Here is a 25,539-nt window from a genome sequence, read left to right as displayed (position 1 = left end):
TCATTGTCCTTCATGTCCTTGCCATGCAATTGTAGACAGAATCCATTTGACACGCTTTAGAATTAACAACCATACACTTCTTATTGAATATGGTCGATACACAAATACTCCTGTAAATGACAGGTTGTGCAAACATTGCCATGAGATTGAGGATGAAAATCATTTCCTCCTAGAATGTAAACGTCATTATAAAACTTTTGATAAAGTCAATTCAATCTTTAATCCAGAACTTCCTAACCAAATACAATGTCTTTAGTTGATATGTCCATTAATAATAATAATAATAATAATTGTAAAGTATATAATGCTAAGAAGAAAGGGCTGTACCCGTCAAATTTACCCACCTTTCATTTATTGGTTCAACCAAAGAGGTGCGTTTCACATCCTTCATGGCAACCAGTGCTGTTCTCATCTCAATACAGCTTTTTCTAACACCACAGTGACGAATTCCCTGTGTAAACATATGCAATCAAAGTCGTCTGTGAACATTTTATTTTTAAGCTCTTCAAGCTCATGACAACATATGTTCATAAGAGGATTGTCCATGGCTACACACCGATCGCAAGTACACCATTCATGTACAGGTCTCCCTACTCGCCCCCCGAAATAAATTGCACGAGTAAAGGGATCGTCTCCAGCAAGATCACCGTGCTGTTCATCCTCATCGTCACTGTCCCTGGATTCCTGACGGTTCTCCTGACTTGGCTGTATGGCTGAATTCCCCCATCCAATCTCTCCACATTGCTCAAAACTTCTTCCTCGTCTGACGAGTCCGAACTCAAATACTCCGCCATGTTTTCGTCGAATGAGCTGTTCGTGTGTTTACAAAGTCAACGCATAGATGACGTCACGACCTAGTTTTTCGGATCATGTGACTACTGAAAATGGCCAAAATGGCAGCTGCCTGACGGAATAAAAAAGAGCTATAAAATCATTATTTACCGGGAATATCGCTGAATTCTTCAGGGTATGGTTTAAACATAATGCTTCACTAAATACTGAAGTTTTCCTTTAAGGACAAATTATCTGACGAGCCAATCAGTTCAAAGAAGGCTTCATATCATTATGAAGAATTGTGTCAAAAGTTGTGTACTTGTTTCTCTTCTGACTGCACCATCATGGCTTATCCTATAAATATTCTTGAGTGTGGTAATGAACGCTGGCTTGCCGGTCTTTACTATTAGAAAACGACGCCTTAGACTTGATAAGGCGTATTGGAATCATAATATCGAGTAAAGGAACCACCGCACTTCAAGTTTCATTAGTGCTGACACTTGGCATTTTGTCAGAGAGACATTTTCCAATCTGGAGAGAGTGCAGGTGTCGCAGGGCGCCGATGTGACGCGGCTCTGCCCCAGTCAGCTGCTGCAGGAAGCCTGATGCAGTGAACGAGCTTCAGGCTTCGTTGATCTGTTACTGAGAGTGGAGAGCAGCAGAGGTGAAAGGGCTCGCAACGAGTGCAACCAAGTTCCAATCCCAAGCTTAGAGTTTCAGCATGAATTAATGCCACTGTGCTTGGGGGAGTATAATATAAATGGTTTCATGAGGGCTGAAAAGGTCAATGCTCCAAAAAGTGGGCCAGCTGTGTCATGTACAAACAGCCGAGAGTGGTCATTTCCTGAGATAACACTGTACATAAATGCAATGTGAATGTTCTGATGGTAAACATAACCGTATTGGTAGTTTGGCTGCTCTGTAACTCAGAAGGCTTAAAGGTCCCAGAAAATGAAAAATGTATTTCCTGTGGTGTTATCCTGCGGTGTATTGTTCTGCTGTCCGTCATGTCAAACTAGGAAACCACTCAAAAACGCAGACCTCAGCCCAAGGAAATGCAGCATTCATATGCTCTTTGGATGGTCTTATTTCTTGAGTTGAGAGGTCCTTCTTCCAGCTTTGGTAGTTTCATTAGCTTTGGGTTAATATGTAGAAATAACATGGCCTCAACAAGAACTATTGTGTTTATTTTGTAGCGTTTAAAGAACACACTGATATCTTTTTCAGAGTTATTTTTGCAGCTTTAGAGGGCATTCAGATCCATTTATCCCATTAAGGGACTTCTTTTCCTGGTTATTCCGACAATACATGAATGCAACACAGAAGTCCTCTCACAATGTTAATACAAGTGTAACTAAATGTGTGTATCCACCCCGTGATTTTGATCAGCCACAAAATGTACAGTACAGTTTTCCTCAATGGCCCATGCTATACTTCCACTTCAAAAGTGGTCCTTTTCCAAATGACTGGTATGAAACTACAGAGAGTTTTCACTGTGCATCTCAGCCGTCTTGCAGTCGATTTGCTGGGGATTCATTTGATCTCTTACATACCATGCTATAGCATTATCTGATCTTATTCATATTCATTTTCATGACATCCGGTAATCGCAGGAAAAGACTCCAGTGCTGTCAGAAGCAACAGAGATTACTTACTTTAATGTATATTTTTACTTTTTTTCCAAGGGAAGAAGAGGACTTAAAGCACAATCATTCTCACATAACCACATTGAATTGCTAACGTGCTCATTTCACAATTGTATTTGTGCCATATATTTTAATTGAATTAATTTGTTTTGTTTATCATTGTGTATAAAGAATGACATTGCTTTCCTGTTCTTTAAGCAGCTACACATATTCACATCTGGGAGCTGCCCAGGAGAACTTTGTTTTCCCCTGTCTTCTTTGGACCAATTAGCAGCTCCACTGGAGCAGTTAGGGATGTTAATACTTTGCTCAAGGGCACTTTGACAATTGCCACTGAGGAAGAGGAAGTGTGTCTCGCTCAATTTTCCACCTGGCGTTGAGGGGATTAAAATGTGTTACCTTCTCTAGCCCGTCTCTAGCCCGTAGGTTCCTGCGTGTTTATTGTAGTCATTTTTGGAAAGTGTCAAAAATAAGCGTGCAGAAAGGGATTTATTATAATGCTTAAAGCCACTTGAGAACTGTGAAAAGTAAGATGCAATATTTAAGGGTTGCATTAAAACAATATAAATGAAAAGCAATTGATTTTAAAAGCAATTAAGAAGCAGATATACAATACCAGTTATTTCAGTTTATTGTGACCCATTGTGTTGCTAGATCTATCAATTACTTAATTTAGGCATTTTAATTGTTCAAACAGACAGACCTTTCATTCATTTATTAAAGTGAATACAACCAATTGTCTTTTCAATTACTCTTCTTTTTTATAATCCCTCAAATAGCACAGAAGAGTACTGTTGATAGCAAGTGATTCTGTACTTTTTAAAAATGTTTTAAATCACCTGTTACTTATTTATTTAAGTTTTTTATGTTAATTGTCTTTCTTTGTTTCTGTTTATTTATTGGTGTTGCAATGTCTACCGATGTGCAGTATTCCACTCGTGATAGGCTAAGACTAAATACTGTTGACATGCCACCCACTTGTATTTGTTTTAAATATCAACTGCAAGACTGGTGTACTAAGAAAAATACAAAATAAAGATGTTTTCAGTGCCAAAAACAGGGTTCGATTTCATGGAAATCTTCAAAAACGACATATAATTGTTGTTTTGGTTTGGGGAACGTTGCTGCCACGGTAAAAAGCAAGCAGCATTTACTGTCAGAGAGATAACTGTCTCCATGGTTGAAGTCACACATCTTCATCTATCAGCCTCCCCATGCTCCTCCCTACACTTTTGTTGTGGTGTATCGACTGGCCTTTCCTTCCATCTTTACCATCACACATAAATATAAATAAATATGGAGTTATAAGAAATAATCAATACTGTTTTTCTCTTGAACACAAGAGGTCACTTGACAGGACGACATAACCTTGAGTTGGTTTCAAACAAACAACCAATGGCATATGAGCGCAGTCTCTATCCATACCAGGCAATCATTCTCCATCTGCACACCGCTCAGACAAATCACAGTATAGTTGAGTGAGTCTGTGGTTTATTGTAATCTTTTGGTCTAGGATCTCTAAAGAGCTGACCTGAGGTCAGGAGCTTAAATATAGGAATCAGACAACCTTGTAGATTTTCAGTCCCATGTCAGTTTGTATTTCTTAAACTCAGCTGCCAAGCCACGCTTCACGAGAAGATTACAAGCGATTCAGTGAAACAAGGTCATCATTTGACCACACAGTAAGCAGTTTATTTTGTGAAGGGAAAAATAAACACTGCTGTTCCTTATCCCAGATCTGCTCTGGTATTTGTCTCAAAGCAAGTCCTGTTCACAGCCACATCCACCACTGCTCGCATATATCCACCCATTCAATATCCTGGCCTTTTATTGTAGTGGGTGTTAGATTGTGGTACAAGAGCACAAGGGAGACGTGGGAAGTGACCGAAAAGCCAGAGAGAGGAACAAATCAGAGTCTGTAAAAAGACAAGTGAGAGCTGGTTCATGTCCCACAGAAAGATACAACTGCCTGTGAATGCCATTGGAGGGGAGAACAAATATAATCCCTATGCTTTGAAAAATACTGTAGCTTTTTTTACCCTATTTGTTAGATATTGACTATCAAAGGACATGCAACATATTGACAGTCGCAGTGTAATCCCTCTCATGAAAGCATTTCCACAAGTGCAGTTTTAGTGGGTGGGTGGAAATGCTCACTGTTGTAAGAAACACACTTTTATGTTTCTAATGGACTTTCGTGCTAAAGTCGTAAGTACTTTGACCATCTTGTTAGGCGACATGCTGTTTGATACTTAGCTGTGTATGAACCCCCTGCAGATCAGAGCCAAACCAAATGATGCATACTCTTTTAATTGCATTCTCATTTGCAATAAAAACAAATAGCATATCAAATAGGATCACACACTCTTTGAACACTAAACCTTTGATAATAAATATTTCAGCTATTAAACGTTCACAATGATATTATGAAGGAAATTGTTTTGTTTTTTTTATTTTCCAAAGATTTTTTTTCCAAAGCAATATTTATTCAATTAAAATCAGTAAATGCATGTTGTTAAAGGGTTAATAGGGGCACTGTATAATTTCTTCATATCGTAGTTTGTCTCAGTATTTCAGTTATTATTGTTTTAATTGAATTTGTATTGTATTATATTATGATGATTTATTGTTTTAATGATGCAGAAGGTTTAGGGTTAGGGTATGCTATTAGAATATATTTGAATGATTATTGCTTTTACCTTATTTCTAATCTGTGGCATTTTAACTTCATTTTGTATTAAAAGGGCCATTTCATGCTTTTATTATCATCATTTAGGTTGTTGTTCCTTTAGTGGAAACAAATTGCTTTATCTTTCTCATACTTATGCCACTTAGCCTATCACGTACAATGTGTTGGAGCGCTAGCCAATGGAAGTGCGAGTGTTGCATAGTGATGTCAATATGTTACAGAAGTCAACCATGTCTTACAATGGAGGCATTTCAGGCAGTGTGTTGGAGAGAAACTCCCACTGGAGGGAACTTTCACATGTTAGCTTTGCAGACCATTCACTTGTGTAACACACTACAGGCAATGGAAAACCCCAAAAGCCTAATAGGGCCTCTTTTAAAACTAGATCAAATATATCAATTGTTTGAAGTTGAGTCAGAAAATACTAAGGTTGGTTTTAGAATACCGTCAAACTTGCTGAGAAAACATTGGGAGAGTTTGCAGCCTCAGCTCTAAAACATGTTGACACATTGCCAGTGCTAAACCATGTCTTAGCAACACAGGTCAAAACATTTGTGATGGTGCCCCCACCCTCGGTTTCTGTGAGCTTTTTCTTAGGCTATGAGACTGTGTTTATGGGTGCCCACCAGGGCTTGAAATTAGCACCTGCCCACCCTCCAATTATGTTTAAACATGAATCGAGGCATACAGTGTCATCAGGTTACCAGCCAACTTGGCAGGTATTAAATATCAAACTGATACTTCTACATAGACGCAAACAAAGTAACCATAACAAAGTGCCCAATGCACCGAACAGGCTACGTGACATTTAGAATTAGGTGGTCAAAGGTCAAGTCCACTGTGACCCAGATACAAAATATTACAATTCAAATAATTACTGTATGACAATTTCACAAATGTGTGATGGGATACAATGATAAAGTGATGGCATTTTGACACAGACATGAATGCTAACTGCACTTAACTAGTTGGGAGAGGCAAATTGTAGTTTCACTATTTATGCTTTAAACAATAAATTGGTTTTGTAAATAGTATCTGGCTGGAACTGCGGCAACAGCAACATAACTTGAAATGATTGCGTCACTGATGTAACTGTCCAAGGCTCTTCATATTTTTCTTTTCCATTAACAAGTCTTTAAATCGTGTGCAATCTTGTTAACGTTAGTGTTTACTTCCTGGCGGTCTTCTTTACTTGTTTTCGCTGTCTTCCAAATATAGAAGTACAGTATGGTGTTTTCTGATGGCTGAAAACAAATGTTTGTTGTGCACATCTGTTAAATCGAAATGTCCAAATGGACTAATCACAATCGAGTATCCAACCAAGCCGTGTAATAACTTCAACAGATTGTTTAAACTCTAGGACCTTGACAGTCTTGCAGCAAAGGGTTCTAATAATAGAAATGCATGATAGGTATTATGCCAATCAGACTTCAGTTAACATACACATTGTTGTATTAAGTTATACAAGGAAGTGTTCAGGATTCGCCCACAGAAAGCAGTGGTTATATTTGATATATTCAGGCTGTAGGTATTGCAGTTCTTTCTACTGCATGAAACACATTTTGTATTCACACATGCATTTATCATGCAGGGCCACAGTTGTGTGCATCAGCCTGATGGTTCACAGCATGCTCACATCATGTCGGTGCGCTAATATGAAATAGTGATAAGACGTTTCCATCAAAGCTATAGGCCGTTATCTGAAATTAATCAACACCCCTCGAGTCATTCGGAATCGAGTATTCATGGCGGCCGTGATATGAAAGTGTAATGAAATGTAATAGATCTAAAATGGGTGTGACCCTATAAGAATAACACCAGAGTTATTGAGTTCTGTTTGCCCATCTCAGGAGATGAAAATGGCTTTTTATCCTTCACAGAGATGTTTGGGCTTTATTCACTTCTTTGCTGAGGCTTTGATCTGAGATTTAGCTAATATCTTTCCAGTGCCTTCATGGTGCATTTGAAACATTTAGGAAAAACATTTGTCACAGTCTGCATTCATGAACACAGAATCAGTCTGCAAGTGTACTGTGCTGAAGGTAAAATGCTGTTAAATGTGTCATTACACCTGTTTAACCCTGCTAAGCCCGAATGTAGAACCTCTTCTTCAGATGTTGAAAGAGGCTTCCGATGCAAAAATGGAAGAATTTTTTAATAGTTTACAATTTAATTTAAGTGAAATTATGTAAAACCGTAATGTATGCACTAATGGCAGGAGAACATCTGTCTTTGTACTTACTTTATACATTGTCACACTTTTATAAAAAATATACAGGTCTAGTTCATTTCCAAGGTTGATTGCCTTTTAGGCCCCATAACAGCATGTTTATCATGAATAACAATGACACAATTGCCATATATTTATAAATACTAATAGATGAACCTTATTTCTGTCAGACATCTTTGTTTGCCTTGGGATCCCCCAGTCAGAGCTGGTTGATGTCGCCAGGGAAAAGAAAGTTTGGGGCTCTCTGCTGGAACTGCTACCCCCACGACCGACCACGGATAAGCGGGAGAAGATGGATGGATGGATGGATCTTTGTTTGCAATGATTGTCTGAAAAACTATTATTTTCTAGAAATACAAATACCAACATTACAATTGCTACCAAATCATTTCCAATGATGGTATATCTTAAAGAGAATGAAAAGTCAGTATTGGGACTGATGCATTTATTTTTCATCCAGCAATACCTTGGTGTGTTTGTTTGGTTGTTGGGATTTAATCTCCACAGTCTGTGTGTTGTTTGTTTTCTTTGTCTACTTCGTCTGCGTCTTAGTCACAGTATCGTCTGAATCCATCTTAAGAGCAACGGAGTGGATAAATACAGAAGCTAGAAACACTGCAAGGCTAGTCACCACATTTTTAACCTCAGTCCACCTACACTTTTTTTTGTGTGAAAAGACTGTTGCCAGGAGCCACATCATGAAAGTGTACTGTTCAGAGAGCTGACAGAAACGACAGAGCTGTCGAAGTCAAAGCTCCTTAGTGACTGACGCGCTGACCTGAACAATGAATTAAAGGCAAATGAGTTTTACAGTGTTTTGTTTTAGAGACAGTTGACATTAATAAGGAAGGATTAGTCGATAACTGCCCATCATATTAGAACAAGTCCCAACTCTTAATGTCATTGCAGTTAATTAGTGTCAGCCAAGTCCTGGCGAGAGCCGTGCTCAGATATCCCAGTGGTCTTTATAATGCACTTTGTGGTGCGCCTGTTCAATCCCAGCACAGTGTTTGATCTGTGACTTTGCTTAATGGCTTTAAGATATAATTGCAGGCCAGAGTAAACGCTGATATTGTGACACCACGAGTCCCTGTAATTGGTCACAGTAATTACTGTAAACAGTTGAGGTTGTGTATGTGATTTTTCATTATGTTGATGAAAAGAAAAGTCAAAGAGAGTTTCAGTGAAGTTTGCAGACTTTGTTTATGTTTGTTTCCTCCCAGTGGACCTGCAAGTCAGAGAGGCAGACTCCAATCAATCTTCTTGGCCACGGATGTGGAGGTGCAGGATTCGTCTTTGTTAGCTCTGTCACACTCTGCCAGTGTGTGGACAGTGTTTCCATCCCTTTGCCCACACGGAACCAGTTGAAGGCACAGACTTTGGCAACATGAAAACAGTTGGCGGGGACTATTCTGAATTATTGTTTTGCCTTTTGACATATTTCTTTTATATCGTTTCTGTTCCTTTTCTCTGCCTCCTTTAAACCAAAGAAGGGTTATTTGTTCAGGTTTTAAAGTATGAAACACACCAGTTATTGCACTTTAAACTTAACAAAGCTCAAAGGATTATTTTTGCTATTGCCAATAGGAAGCTAAACAACTAATTGCAACTGTAATTGCCCTTATTCTCCTTTCTGTGTGAAATGATGTTGTTGGAATGAATAACTGAAACAAAGACATTAAGGAGCATGTTTGCTAACAAAGTCAAGGATAAAACAAAGTACATATTATTTGTTTTGTTCCATGTGTTAAAGTAAGTATTCGTAATGCTGTTGCATCTTTTAGCAGGTACTCTCTGCAGTAGCTCTGACTCTAATGGCTCTTCATTTGCTTGACTAATACGCATATGTTAGCTGTACGTGACTCTCATAACAGTACATCTACCAAGGGCTCTAGAGTAATTATGTTCAAAACATATTGTTCTGTTGTTACTGCAGTTTTTGAACCTGTATACTGTACAATATATTGAAACTTGACTTTGACTTTAGTTAAACCTTTAACCTCTCCCAGGTAATTATCTTTTCATTGGGTATTTTTTCACTTTTTCCAATTATTACGTCAAATAATTCTTAGGACAAGGAACCTTAGCTAGACAGAAACATAATGATCTTCAGGCCTAGCACCCTGTTTTTGATAGAACTACTACTAAAATGATTGTGGCAATGAAGTTTGGGAACATTTGACATGTTATTTCAAATGATGGATTATGATCACCAAGGCAACTGTTTATGGTTTTTAATGAGAATATGAAAACATAAGGACCTGGAGATAAAGTAAACCTGCAGCAGATCACACTCTCACTTCTAGCTTTAGGGGTAGTTATGATTGTCTAATATACTGTATTTGTAGAAGCCAGTGTGTTTTGCCAAATTTAAAAGAATGAAAATGACCCGACACAAAAGTAAATTAACCACTATGGGTGGGAGTCTCTAGTCAAAGCAGGTCATGTTAACCTGAGATAGATGATCCGCTGTCCTGAGTGCATCTACTGTGAAGGTGTCTGACCATTTCAATAACAACTGTACACAATCTGTGCTGAGAACTGACGCTAGTGGAGCCTCGCAGATGGGCATGCTGCAGCCCCCTCATCACCCCCCCCCCGACAATGTAACTCTATTCTAGTAGACCTCAACAATGGAATTATGATCAGTAGAAATGGCCATGACATGGGACCTTTAAGTTAATTTAGACATATATATATATACATTGGGGCAAAAAAGTATTTAGTAAGCCACCAATTGTGCAAGTTCTCCCACTTAAAAAGATGAGAGAGGCCTGTAATTTTCATCCTAGGTATACCTCAACTACATTATGAGAGACAAAATGAGAAAAACAATCCAGAAAATCACATTGTCTGATTTTTAAAGAATTTATTTGCAAATTATGGTGGAAAATAAGTATTTGGTCAATAACAAAAGTTCATCTCAATACTTTGTTATATACCCTTTGTTGGCAATGACAGAGGTCAAATGTTTTCTGTAAGTCTTCACAAGGTTTTCACACACTGTTGCTGGTATTTTGGCCCATTCCTCCATGCAGATCTCCTCTAGAGCAGTGATGTTTTGGGGCTGTCGCTGGGCAACACGGACTTTCAACTCCCTCCAAAGATTTTCTATGAGGTTGAGATCTGGAGACTGGCTAGGCCACTCCAGGACCTTGAAATGCTTCTGACAAAGCCACTCCTTCATTGCCCGGGCGGTGTGTTTGGGATCATGGTCATGCTGAAAGACCCAGCCACGTTTTATCTTCAATGCCCTTGCTGATGGAAGGAGGTTGTCACTCAAATTCCCACGATACATGGCCCCATTCATTCTTTCCTTTACACGGATCAGTCGTCCTGGTCCCTTTGCAGAAAAACAGCCCCAAAGCATGATGTTTCCACCCCCATGTTTCACAGTAGGTATGGTGTTCTTTGGATGCAACTCAGCATTCTTTCTCCTCCAAACACGTCTAGTTGAGTTTTTACCAAAAAGTTCTATTTTGGTTTCATCTGACTAAATACTTTTTTGCCCCACTGTATATATATTAAGGCTAGGACTAAAAACACTGATTTGCAGAGGATTGATTACCACTAAACGTATAGAGGACTTACTTTAAAATAAGTGTAAAATAAAAAACAAGGTAAACAAATCTAAGGTTCCACTAATATCTTATATTAGAAAAAATAATGGTCATGAAGATTATTTGTTTTCATTGATTCATCCACTTATTGTTTTGATAAATATGGTAATCTAAATAAAGAATCACAATATATGAAATACATCCAATCACAAATCCCCAGAGACCAAGGTAACTTATTTTTAATTAGTTTATTTTGTTGAAACAAAAATAAAAAAGCCAAATATATTCACTTTAAATTATATAAAAAGCAGCAAACCCTTACATATGAGTGGCTGCAACCAGCATCTGTTAAGCATCTTTGTTTGATTACATAACTGATCAATTATTAAAATGACTACTGCTAATGACAAATCAATAAATCTCTTTATGACTAATGTGCATCCGAACCTAAATGGTAATCTGTCCATTAGTATAGATTATGAGTTATGTTGAACGTAAAAGTAATGACATAGCACATTCAAATAGTGGCTTTAATGAGCTCATTTAAGGAAAAGTGAAGGTTTTGGATTGTGGCTGTAGACACAATGTCATTCAGGGCAATAATGGACTAAACAGAACAGACTGATTTTGTTCAGCTCCCTGAGTGTAGTTGGGAAATATTAGTGACAAAGAAGGACAGCAGAGCAGGTGTGTCTAATTCATCTACGTTTTAATAACATCCTGTGCAACCCTGTCTCCTAAAAATTACGTTCCCACAGAACTAAACTGCATTCTCAATTACGTTTAGCTAGAAACGTATTTTCTGCCACGTTACGTTTGTTACGAACGTATCTTAAATACGTTTATTTTCTACATATTTTTGCCATTTATTGTCTTGCTTATAATAATGATAATAGTCATTTATAAATATCATCTTAGAGCACACATTTGAAATCGACAATCGGGCTCGATATATGGTTAAATTAAAATCAGTAGGCGAGGCTGTAATTTCGCCAGCTGTTACTCATGAGCGAGGCAGAAAATAATAGTTTTATCATGCCAAAAAGCTGCTGGGTCGTTGTTATTGTCAATATTAATTTATTTGTAATAGTCACACTTGATTTCACCGATTTTCTTGTTGCCCCAGCTGGTCGACACCCTCTTTTAGCAGAAACAAAGGCTACATTAATGTATTAAATTGATGTTAATCTATGTGTGTGGTTGTGGAATTACCGGACGTGACGTTGTGCGATTGCGTCGCCAGGCAACGGCTTGGGTTCATGTTAATTTACAAACTCTTCAACTAGAACCCTAGTTATATTCAAAAACATTTTAGAAGGCCTCACGAAATACTTTAATGTCAATTAAAATGTAAGGAATGTGTGTATAACAAAATACATCCATCATAAACAATACCGGAAACAGACGTAGGAAAGATCCTCAGCTCGGTGATTCGATGGTTTAGCCGCAATGTGGTTGCACCCCGGAAACACATGAGCATCTAACACTGGAACGTGTTCTGGAGCTGGAGAACAGGGAACTTCCAGCTCCTTTATCGAGGAGAGGAGAGGAGGCTGTCAGGCCGCCCTCTTCTTCTTCCTCGTCTGGTGGCTGAAAGTCTGGGCCGGCTGTGCCTGAGCGGCTGCTGCCGGAACCGGAGACTTTCTTGGCCAGCTCGTCCTCGCCTCGTGTCTTCTTCGAAGCTAGAGCGGAGCCAAATATGCCCTCGGGAACAATAGGCATGTCCAAGACGTCCTCTTTTTCCCGGTCTGGAAGGTTCGTCAGGGTAAGCCACCTGGCTCTCTCCTGGACCACCATTATCCCCAGTGCTTTGCCCGTGGCTTGGACTGCACAGCGCTGCACACAGAGGCAAATGTCCGTGATCGCTGCGATTTCGTCTCACACGGCAGGCTCAGGTTTGATCGTCATGTCCTCGCAGAGCTCCGCCTGGTAGGCGGTCAGCAGTGAGGAGACGTTGAGTGCCCCGGCGGACAAAGCTGCGGCTTTATAGGCTCGTTCGGTCATTGCTGACTGGAAGCGGTCTGCCTTTGCCGGTAGCGTGGGGTTCCTGCCAGCCGCGGTTGGAGGTGGGCTGCCACCAGCGGTTCCATGGGCGGCCTGCAGAGCAGGCCGAGCTTCTCCATGTCGACACAGTCCAAAGAGGAGGCACCCTGGATTGGGGCCTTGTTGCTGAAAGGGCGGTCTCTCCACGAGACCGACACCTCGTCCAGCATCTCTGAAAAGACTGGGAGAAGCTGCTTCCTCATCCTCGCTGCTTGGGGCAAGTTCTTCCCCTCATAGCGAGATCTGGAGGTCTCCTTGGCCACTTCAGGCCAGGGTATGTCCAGCCTGGACGCAGCGCGTTGCACACGGTCTGCAAGTCCATACTGAGGCAGGGCGAAGCTGGTGTGCTTTCGCCCGGGGCAGCGGACATCGCCTCCGGCTTGGCAGCCTGGGCAGATGAAACGAAAATGTCATCTTCGTGCTCATCCGAGTCGGATAAGAGGAGCTCAGAGGCATCCTCTTCATCCTCCTCCATATAAGCCAACTGTCGGACATCCTCCGCGGATGGAACCACGGTGAGGTCCAGTTGGGAGCCCCAGCTTGACACAGCGCGGGGCTCCGCTCTTGCGGCTCTTGCCGCCACCGGGCCCCAGCCTGACATGGCGCAGGGCTCCAATTCCGCGGCTACCGCCGTTGTTGAGCCCCAGCCTGACACAGCGCGGGGCTCAATCTCCGCGGCGTTCGCCACCATGTCCCGATTGCCGGCCGGCGAATCAACGGACATGAAGGGGTCCCGTCCCGGCTAGCTTGGCGCGCTAGCCGTCGGCGGAGGCTCTTGATGGTGAAGCGGGCACAATGCCGCACGAACCTTGGGTATCGATAGCTTCCAGGGCGTGTTCCAGCCCAAGGCAGGATGAGCAGACCGGGTGTGAGTCCGTGCCCGAGATCCTAAACCCGCAGCCGCAGAGCCGAGCCTCCGACTCCTCTGGTGTGAGGGAGAGAAGGGTCCATCCTCGTTTGTCGGGGTGTCGGCGCGGAGGGACAAGCTAGTAACAGGTTTGTTACCGAAAAAAATCCAACCTTATCGTTATTCCGAAAGGAAAAAACGACGGGGTAGATTTTTCTTTAAAAAATATTAACTGGTGTGTTAATATCTTTCTTATCTCCGTCTCCTCTGGTGTGAGGGAGAGAAGAGTCCGTCCCCGCTCACCGTGGTGTCGGCGCGGAGGGATAAACTAGCAACAGGTATGTTACTGTTTGAAGAAAAATGTAGTGTTAATATTTGTTCAATTCTTCTGTAAAGCAAAAAAGTAACCGGCAAGCGCCCGTCGACCGAATGTTAGCTTGGGTTCAGTCTGTGGACCGTTAAGCTAGCCCGGCTACTGATATTCGAGATGTGCTCTGAAGCGAGAAGAGGTGTTTGAATGACGTTGCGACGTAGCGCAAGCTTAAAGGGTGGGTGGATTCCCTGATGTAGACTTCAAGATCACCAGCCAATCAGGATTGGTGTAATGAGATTGATGCTTCTGTTTGCATACGCGTTGAGGCACATCCCATAGTGAGACATCGAACGGAGTGTTATGAATGAGAACTACATTGCACACATCTTGTGTCCAATATCTTTCTGTTTGGTGGTCATGCCTCAACCGTGCACGTGCATGCATACGCGAGCCATGGTAAGATATCTGGATTAAGAGGTTGCTTTTTCTTTGCACAGCATGAAAGAAAGGCCAAATGAATGGGCTGCGAATTTAGTATTTGTATGCAGAGGTCAATAATTTGTACGGCCCTCGGAGGATGTTGAAAAAATTTAAATGGCCCTTGAGAGGAAAAAGGTTCCTCACCCCTGCTCTACACAGTGAAACTATGAGATGCACACTTGCCTATGTACTTGTACTAGTACTTGTACTCATAGGAAGGGCACTATATCAAAATTGAGAATACAAGAAATCAATATACTTTTCCATTTTCGTTGATGGACAAGAGGAGTCTTTAAGCTTTCATGCTTAAAACATAACTTGGTTTTAAAATGAAAGAGGGATCATACACGAACAACATAATGGGTTAGGGTAACGTAACCCTATTACAACAGAGATCAACATCCTATAACAGGGCCTATGCACAGAATGCAGCTCAATTCAATACTCATTCTTGTTTAAGAATATGAGCATGTCTACTCAGGGGTGAGGCTGGTGTGGAGGCGATTCACAATCAGGCCAGCTGTAGAGAAGACCCTCTCAGCTGGAATTTGGGCATAAGATGAGGTTTGAATCTGCGTGATCTGCGTGTAGGGAGGGGCAGCAGCCATATCATTAGCTAGAACTACAGTAGCTAGATCTGATGGATTTTGACATAAACGCGAGTGAAGTATAACCGGACGCAAGAGAGAGATCAGCACCTGCAGCTCTGCCCTCTGTGAGGGACCGGTGAGCGGAGCAAAACACACCTTTAGACCTAACACATTTAGCTATGGCACTGTCGTATACATTGAATTATTCTATTTGATAATATGTAATCAACTTAGGCACCCCTCCCAGAAAAAAAAAAAAAAAAAAAATTACAATACAAATATTCATAACTCACATTCTCATATTGGAATACCTGAATAATATCGAATATTAGATTAATCGTTCCCATAGTTAAAAGCAGAGAACAAATGTCCCTGTGTGCTGTGTGCTCTGCATGTGTGACCATTAAAGAGGGTTTCATCCATCTGATTCTAAAATATGAACCTGACTTTCATCACAATGTCACTTAACTTTTAAAACCTTTGATGATTATTAATAAAATCTTCTGTTAGCCGTTTTTCTTTATACTAAATATGAACACAATGTTGGTATTTCTGTTAACACTTTTATTAGAAGTAAAAAATACATGCAAGGCCACCTACAGAAGCTATTTCCGTACAATTCCGATTTCTAAAGAGTGTAAAATGAGGAACAAGAGCTTAATTTCAGTCACAATGCATACTAACACATCATTCCCCGGTCTGATGCATCTCATTCTCTATTCAACGCGAGTGTTGTTGTTACGTAGAATGCAGAGGAGGTTCATTGCAAATTATCACTTGTTTTTCTCACACTTAGTCCTTCAAAATTAGTTTCTGTTGCAGTGGCACAGAACATTATTTGTCATTATTATTAGGAATTATTTGTTCCTAAAATGCAAATATAGGATGTGAAATGTTTTAACCAGAGGATCATTTGAATACTTTCTCAACTCATAAGTTAAAAAGTCTTGGTAATAGTGCACTTTGTATTTTCCTTTTCCCCTAAAATGCCCATACAAAATAATCTGTTTACATTTCTTGTTGGACAGCCAACCAAACAACAACTAAATGATGTAAAATGACACCAATGAGATGCATATTGATGACAAGGAGATGGACAAGGAAAATAAATCAAGCAAACATGACTATAAAGTCTTGCAAAATCATTACAAAGTGACTAGAGTTGGCGTGACGAAGAAGTGTAAGTACAGAAAACACTTAAACGTGAAACGAAAACTCACATTATGCTGAAAACGACAACCCTAAATAGACACAAAAAGACTACAAAGTGTTACAAAATAAAAACAACACAGTGGTGCAGTGACAAGTCCTAAAACCCAGAAGTGAGTTAGCATTTTACCACGTCCGGTTCCCTCGTCTCAGAGTCAATGGGATTTCTCTATAGGATTTTGGAAAATAGCTCGAAATAAGGTCTGTGGTTGACACACATGTAAGAGACGGATTACGTTTTGTTCTACGACATTAAATACATCAGCAGTGACCCCACTGGTGATTTTTGAAGAGTTTACGTGTCTGATAATGATAATAATTAACAAGTGGCTGAGTAGGACTACAGATGTTGCCGAACCAACACATCCTCACTCCCAGGTCGGCCTATGTTGACGTTATGTCAAGTCCCCTGTGTCGGCTTTATCCAACGCAAGGGGGGGGGGCCCTTAGCGTACATTTTCAACTTTCCGGGATGTCCATAGGCTTCTATATAGCTCCCTAAACGTATGTTGTAGACGACTTGAGATTGCGAGTGAATGCTACCCGCAGATCCATTCTCACAGCGTTTATCAACCTTTTTCTTACTCAATATCAAGCCACACTTATTGTTTTTACTTCTTCATTTTAATTGAATAATGTAGGACTTTTGTTGCCGTCAATTATGGGGAGAGTAGGGGCTCAGAATACTGAAATATGTATCTGTATCTGTATCTGTATTAATGGGTTTCTAAACCACACACTGTTATTTACTCAACAATAACACATAATTATCCTTGTGTTTATTTATTTGTTTGATTAATAAACATAAGTTGGAGTCCGTCAGGACCGAGGGTCGGAGCAGCTCATAGTAGTTGCTTTAGAGAATTTTACACCCGGAAGTAAGTATTCTCTCCGCTTCGCTTGACAAACCCCGTGATAGTCCTCAAGCTCTGTGCTTGGAGAGTGTGCTCCGAGGGTTACGCTGAGCGTCGAACAACACTTTGAAATGGGATGGAACCACGGCAGACTGTCCAAAACTGGATTTGAACGTGTCCACTCCGTCTCTCCTGCACAATCTCATCGGATCCAAATATGGTCATTTCCTTTGTATCAGGGGTCTTAAACCAAGAAACAAAATCTCATTGGCTGGTGTCAACTTCTGACAACGTGATTCGTTCAGATGCGTCACATGGTGTGCTAAAACACTTCCTGGTTAGCTTTCCGCTAGAAATGTAAATCTCAAAATGGTAAAAGAACGGCGAAAAAAACGTTCACAGAGAAGACAACAACAATTGTCACTTGCACGAAGCAAGGTTATACAAAAAACAAATGACCCCGAACATGAAATACCTTCACGGAGTGCGTCGATGCGCAAGCTGTCATCCGAAGAACAGGAGGGTTTAGCTAGCGCCTCACTGCAATCTTTAAAGGTCGTTTTCTAACTGTACTAGGAAAACACAGTATTTTACATGTAATGTCTTGAAAATGTCCGTTTGATATCTGTGCGAAAACTAATAAAAAGATTTATAAAAAAAAAAGAGAAAAAAAAAAGGTCGTTTTCTCAAAATGTGTTTTTTCTCCTACTCTGAGTCCAAAATGTCCACTTCAGTTGCACTTACATACACCAAACCTTCCAGTTATATTCCTATTAATATTATGAAGGCTTTTACAGAAGGGTTTGTTCATATATCATTCATAACCTGAATTATATAAGATTTTATACCTAGAAACATGGCGAAAATTGATATTTTAGGGCTGTTGATGGTATTTTCTGATTTATGGAGTGATAAAAAGAGATATCCCTTCTGTAAAAGCCATAGATACTAATATGACTACAAAATGAAACGAGAATTTTGAACCTGGCTTTATCCAAAGTTCAGATTTCGGTTCCTGAAATGTGTTAAAATATGCGCACATTTAACGAGATAATGACTCATTTGCATATTCAGAAAACTTGTAATATAAGAAACAATTGCCTCATTGTAGGTAATTAACTGTAGAAATGTCTAGCTGATATCTTTAAGTCAACAAAAAATTAGCCTATTCACCTGGGGTGTCTCGCCTCTGTTAGGCTTAATAAACCATTATAGACCTACATCACTTAGCAACAGCTGCACATGCCCACATGCTAACTATGGGTCTTACAAACCAACATAACATTACAAATAGTCAGAACATATTATTTACAATATTAATAAGACTATGAATTCAAATTTAACTGATTGACAAGGCAAAAACACTGCACAGCGGCAGCAGCATTAAAGGAAAAATATCGTCTTACCTTGTGTTGGGGCTTCACAAAACTTCAAATGTAGCCTGGGGTGGCACTAATGAAGACCCTCATTAGAGCAGATACATCCACATTGTCCAAAATGTTACTATGGACATGCATCAAAGTCAGATGTGTCAGTCTCTTCTGTGTCATATTACTCTAGTTGTAGAGGTGGTGGGCTGAGGAGTAGCTGGTGGTCCACTCTTTTTATTGGGTTGTTTGTAAAAAAAAAAAAATCCAAAATCCTTTTTTGCACCATTCTAGAAAGTTGTCACTCTGCAGTGTGTGTGTCGCGTCAATTACGTCACTCTCCCACGACCTACGACCTAGATGACTCAGATTTTATTTATTTGGAAAATAAATTCAAGCCACCTGACTGATACAAATATATACTATGACTATTATATGCCACTGTATACAGCTAATTTTATTTTAAGTAAAATCATAACTATTTTATGTAGTTTAATCATTTTTATTTAGGTGGTCACTCAGTTTTTCAAATGTACACCACTCGCCAACAGGGGGTGCTGCAGCACCCCCAGCACCCCTACTTCCCGCTATGGATAACGTCAACATAAGCCGACCTGGGAGTGAGGATGAGGACGTAAACACTCCCGCTAAGTTTGTTTGCCCCTGTTCTGCTTGGAAGCAAGTAGGCCTACCTGCACTCTTGCAAACTGTTACGCTTCAACTTGTACAATTTTGAATCTGTATTTTTGAATATCGATATTAAGTTGGCGTGACGTTGAAGTCGTGCGACCCTGCTGTACTCGGCTTAGCTTAACGTTAGCATGTGGATATTATCCGGCTGAACAAAACGTGCATTTATCAAACAGGTTCGTTTTCCACAGACCTTATTCGAGCTATTTTCCAAAATCCTATGGAGAAATCCCGTTGCTTTTTTGTCGAGGGAACCCATGCGCAGTGTATTTCCGGGTTGGCCTACACAAATACGTCATCCCTGGAAACTTGGCCTGAGGGTTTTTTGGACTTAAACCCAATGCATTTTGGGAAAGACTCACATGTAACCATAGGCATGGGAAACAAATTAATATTAACACTATCGTATGCATGAATTAATTCAACAGTTGCATCACATCCCTGATTTAAGTCTGTGCAGATGTCCTATTCATGTTCATCAGCTTCTTCACTTCCTCATGTCTCCGTTCTTGTAGCACTCTACGAGTATTTTAGATAATAAGCAGAGTTGTGCAGCCCTATTTATTGACCTTTCCAAAGCGTTTGATACCGTTGATCATCGCATCTTAAAGCAGAGGCTACTCAGTATTGGCATATCCAGCCATGCAGTGGGGTGGTTTGTGAACTCCCTCTCTGAAAGGTCCCAATGTGTTCACTTTGATGGACTGTCTTCTGAGTGGTTGAACATTGCTAATGGTGTTCCCCAGGGTTCTGTTTTAGGTCCACTTTTATTCTCCATATATATCAACAGTTTAGGTCAAAATGTGGATGAAGCTACTTTACATTTTTATGCGGATGATACCGTGATGTATTGTGCAGGTCCCTCCATTAAGGAGGCGGTTGTTAAATTACAGGCTGTTTTTAACATTATTCACTCAGCTCGCTGAGCTTAAGCTTCTTTTAAATGTTGAGAAAACCAAGGTAATGCTCTTTTCAAAAGCTAAAAAGACTCCAGAGACTGCTTTGGATATTGTTACAATGCAAGGACAAGTACTCAAAGTGGTTACCTGCTATACTGTATATACCTTGGTATCTGGCTTGATGATTCTCTTACTTTTAAACTTCAGGTCATTAATCTGCTTAAAAAGCTGAGGGTTAGACTAGGTTTCTTTTTTAGAAACAAGTCCTGTTTCTCGCTTGAGGCCAGGAAAATGCTAGTCACTGTGACCTTTTTACCTGTGCTGGACTATGGTGATTTGATATGAATGCACCTGCCAATTGCCTGGAAAAGTTAGATGCTGCGTATCACATTGCTCTGAGATTTGTTACTAACTGTAAAGCACTTACTCATCACTGTACCCTGTATGCCAGGGCAGGTCTGCCATCACTAACTGTACGGAGGCTCAGTCATTGGTACATGTTCATCTACAAAGCCATGCTGGGTAAACTACCTTCTTAGATCTGCTCTCTGATCTCTCGACGAATTGAAAGTACTTATTGCCTGAGATCTCATGATGTTGTTTTATTAAATGTGCCAAGTGCTAGGACTGTCTTAGGGAAGAAAGCTTTTAGTTGTGCAGCTCCACTAAATTGGAACAGTCTGCAAAAATGTGTAAAACTGAGCACTTTGGTTCCCTTGCCTCATTTTAAAACTCAGCTGGGTGACATGCTGTTTGATACTCATGGTACCTGTCACTGTAAATAGAGTTTGTAAACTGTACCCTGTAATTTATGTTGTATGTCGTCCTTATTGTTGTTCTGTTGTTTTTATGTTACATGTGTAACTAATGTGCTGCAGGTCACCCTTGAAAAAGAGATCTTTTGATCTCAAGGGGCTTTCACCTGGTTAAATAAAGGCTACAAACAAACTCTAATAAATGCTCCGGTTCATACGTGAAGAAAGAAAGAGGATAAACAGGAGTAGTTAGTGTTTGTGAGAATATGCAGCAACCTGCGGAGTCACAGCGGCTCCTAGAAAATGAAAATCAAGGCACTTCCTTCCCTTTCTGCGTGATTAAACATTCAATAGAATCAGAATAATCGAGAATTGTTTTTCACTAAAGAGAGAAACTAATGCGCCAAAGCATCGGGTATTCAGATCATTCTTGCAATGCTTTTAGCCCATGATGGGAAATGCTACTTTTTAATGGATTGCAATCATAGCTATTTCAAATCATGAAGCCTCGGAGTAATTGCATTCTCATCTGCGCCACAAAGTCCTTTCACATGTCAAAGGCTACACATTTTCAGAGTTGATAATCATAATTCTACCAGCAAAAACGTTATTAAACTGCCAGTATTTCTTTTTTTTATTTGTATCTTCAGGAGTAATGACATGTATATTAATATTTGTGACATGAGATACATCTGTCTAAGTAGATAGTGTTTATAGGTTCCTTTCGTTGACAGGAACTCATTTCATTTATTTTTTGCATCTTCTGAAATAATGTCCGTATCAGGGCAATCAGTGACAGCTTCCAGAGACCTTATGATTGCTGGGCGGATTAGAGGACTGTAGTATGCATCAAAAGCCTCTTCCAGGAAATAACAAGTGCCGGAGCAATCAGAAACACGTTCTCCAGGAAGGAAGGGAAAAAAAAGACCCTGTGATTGCAGCATTTTTTAGATTAAAGACATCACACTGAGGACGTAGGTATGGTGAATTCCAGCTGAGACAGAAGCTCACGACAAAGTGTGACAGAAAGAAATCTGATTGAGTGACATAATTGCTCAGGATCATGAAGTGACACATTCACAGCACAGCAGCAGGACATCTTCTCACTTCCTGCTGAATGAAAATGAACTTTGATAAACGACTTCTTGTTTTTTTTTACTGTGTATACAAAGTGTTAAAAGATACATTTACATGCACACAAACCAACACACTACAGGAAAGGGAACACCCCAAAAAGCAAAGCAGGGCTGCTTTAACAAAAAACACTTCTTTACTACTGCTCGGTTTACATGGCTCTTAGGCAAAATGTTCCCCTTTTATGCCATTTTCATAAATGTACTCATTAATGTATTGTTTATTCATTCATAGAGGCCCTCTTCGCAGCAGACATTTTGTTTTCCATATGGCAGAGAAAGCACAGGTGTTACTGAAAACATGAAATATGGCTTGGTCCAAATACAATGTTGCCGTAAGTTATGATGGTGTGACAGGGAGCCTTCATTCACAACAAACCAACAACCTGAAGTCAAAATTGCTGTCATTAATTTAATTATTTACTCCTTCGATGTTCTGGTCATGTTCTATTTCTACTTTTATTTAATCTTATACATAAACCACATTTAACCTTTTTTGTTCACTGACTTGTAAGTCAAATGTTTCTCATTGGCTTTAGCCTTTATTCATGTTTTGTTTAAAGAATTGCCCATGTTTTATTGGACGAGCTTCTAATCGATTCGAAGTTGTTTAGAAGCAAAACAATGGACACTTTTTTTTCCTTGTAGAATCCCGGTCTTTAATACTTAAAAAATAATGAACATACTCTGTAAAATGTGTTGAAAGGAAATGTCCTGATCCAGCCCATTGTACGAGTGTTCAAGAGAGCCCTCAGCTCTGAATTGAGTAGTAAGCAAATTCATAAAGCTACAAGGAGGAAATAATTAAAGCCTAAAAGCTTTTTATCTTCAAGAATGGAACATTGATTTTCCTTTTCTTTTTTTTTTTTAGCACAGCCTCTTCTCATTTGTACTCTGCTATGATCAGGAGTCTTTGTTTGGAAGGGTGAAAAAAAAGATAAAGACCAAAGATGTGGGAAGAGACAGGAAGGCTCATTATCGGCAGAAGCAAAAGTTGCGGGAACAAAAATCATGTGACCCATGTGGGCACACGTCTTATATTTTCCAGTGTGTGAAGACTCTTTGATTTGCTCTCACTTTCATAACGTAATGAGCCTGCTCCAACGTGTAATATGCTCAGCAGTTCCTCTTCTCTTCCCCTTCCGGTAGTGTTACCTGGTGGTCCCTGTGACCTGCCTCAACTCAGCTCTCATTTGAAGGATCATTCACTTGTTCTGCTTGGCGATCACTGGAGCTCCAGCTGACGTTTTGTGTATTAATGAGGGGGTCCGGGGTCTTTTCTGGTGCGGCGCAATATCAATCAGCATAAATCTCCACGAGTAAGGAGTTTCAGCCCATCAACATGAAGGTGCTCGTAGATCACAGGCTTCAACACCCCTTGGTAAAAAACATGAAAAGATTCATTCATAATGCTCTCTCTTGGGGAATAAGCCACCGCAGGAAGCACATCACACATTTATATGTGACAACGTTACGGCTGAAAGTAATATGAAATAGGATTTAATTGAATAATAATGTGTGTTTGACAACAAAATATATGACTATTTGCTATTTAAATATGTTTAGAGTGTGTATTGCAATGTGTGTTTTGGTCAGTGTCCTTCCTGGAAATGCTATTAGCTTGTTTGATCACCCTGCAAATCAGCTTTATACGAGTTCGATCTGTTAATTGCACTAGCCGTATGAGCTCTGATCTCAATGCGAATATCATTTTAAAGCCCACTGTAGATCCTCTGTTCTTCACAGCTGATCACCCATATCCAATTAGACATTGAATTTGACAAGAGCAGAGACACTTTTGGAGTTTCCTCTCCTCAAACTAAACTCTGAGCTTTAGTCACGCTCTGCTGACAGCTGATTAATGCACTGTGTGCGCCATGCCCAGGGATAGAGGATCTCCATCGCTAAACTTCATGGAAAAGATGACATGTTGCGAGAAAGCAATCTTTCTTACAGAGAAGATACATTTCATGAAAGGAAAGTCATATTAGTAGACTGTATTCCAGCTAGACTATCGACATGATCCTTTGTCTTTCCCAAAGTCGCTCTTCCATCGATGAAAACCCGGTTGAGGATTAGGTTTATATATATATATTTTTTTATATCTAGCTGATGTTTTTTTCCTTCTAAAATATGTCTTTGTTCCGTATCGACATAACCCCTTGGATAAAGCCCCAGCTCTGTGATCCCTGTACTGCGCCCTGTTTTCTCGACTGTGACATGTTGGAGTCTAAATGTCCCGATTCTGAAATCCCTCGTTGTCATGTTCATTATTCCCTGCAGAATATACACTCAGTAGGATATTTGAGAGAGGGCTGGGATTTTGTAAATGTATTAATCATCCAAAGCTGTCATTCCTCCATCCTACATCAGTGTTGGGACTTCATAATAATGCTCCCTCCTTTGATGATTTATGCCGTGTGCTGACTGAGCTGCGGGTTTCAAAGCGAGACAGCAGTGTCACGAACCAGGCAGCGAGCGTCATTCATTCTTAAGGACTACAAGTCAAGGCTTGTCTTTAATGTATAATCGTTTTCTCTATAAATGATTGATTTTGATAGATAGATTCAAGCTTAATGACATATTTGCTGGCCTTGTTCCAAAACAGATCAATCTACTTTTACTGCTAATAATCAAATGTTAGCATGCTCTCTAGGAATGTTAATAGTTACTGTTAACCAAGAATGCACTTTTTTTTTTTCTTTTTTTTTTTTTGACAACCATTGCCTTTATTGTAGAGACAGATTTGAAGAGGGGAGACAGAGGGGATGACACATGGCAAATGGTCCCACGCCGGATTAAAACCTTGGTCCTCCATTTTGGGGCCTCGCCCCAGTACTGGCAGAGCTGGCGGCCCGAAAATAAGAATTTGTATAATGTTATCAGTAAAACTGCCCACCAAAAAAGTGGAAGATAAATATACCGCAATAAACCATATTGAATTTTGTCTTAATTTACATTATTTAATCTCATTATCTCTTTTTGTACATATCCCATATTCTATTGACATGTAGGCCTAGACCTTTTGCACTACATTTGATTTATTATTTTATTTGGTATTTTGGTATTTTATTATATATATTGAATTGTTGGAGGAGCTCAGGTCAGAAGAATTTCATTGCCATTACTACACTGTAGCTTTGTGCATAATGACAATAAAACCTTTGAATCTTGAACGAATCTTGAAAAAGATAGCTTCCAAGGTAAATTAGCCTCAGGCTAATACTGTAGCTATAGCTATTGCTAACTTCAGTACTATCCCCTTGTCTTCAATGTAACTTTATGGCTGACTATTGGAACACAGACATGGTTTAGATGAACTGGCTGAAACCCTGAAACTGTAACTTTATGCCAGGCAAACACTCGGAAGAGACTTTACAGTGGTAGGACATGAGTTGCATTTGTCCACAAACATGCTTCTCACTTTGAACTCTCCTGGACAGACGAGCTGTGGACTTAG

The sequence above is a fragment of the Pseudochaenichthys georgianus genome, chromosome 8, assembly GCF_902827115.2.
Source record: "Pseudochaenichthys georgianus chromosome 8, fPseGeo1.2, whole genome shotgun sequence".
Taxonomy (NCBI): Eukaryota; Metazoa; Chordata; class Actinopteri; order Perciformes; family Channichthyidae; genus Pseudochaenichthys; species Pseudochaenichthys georgianus.
This window is presented reverse-complemented; position numbering follows the sequence as displayed.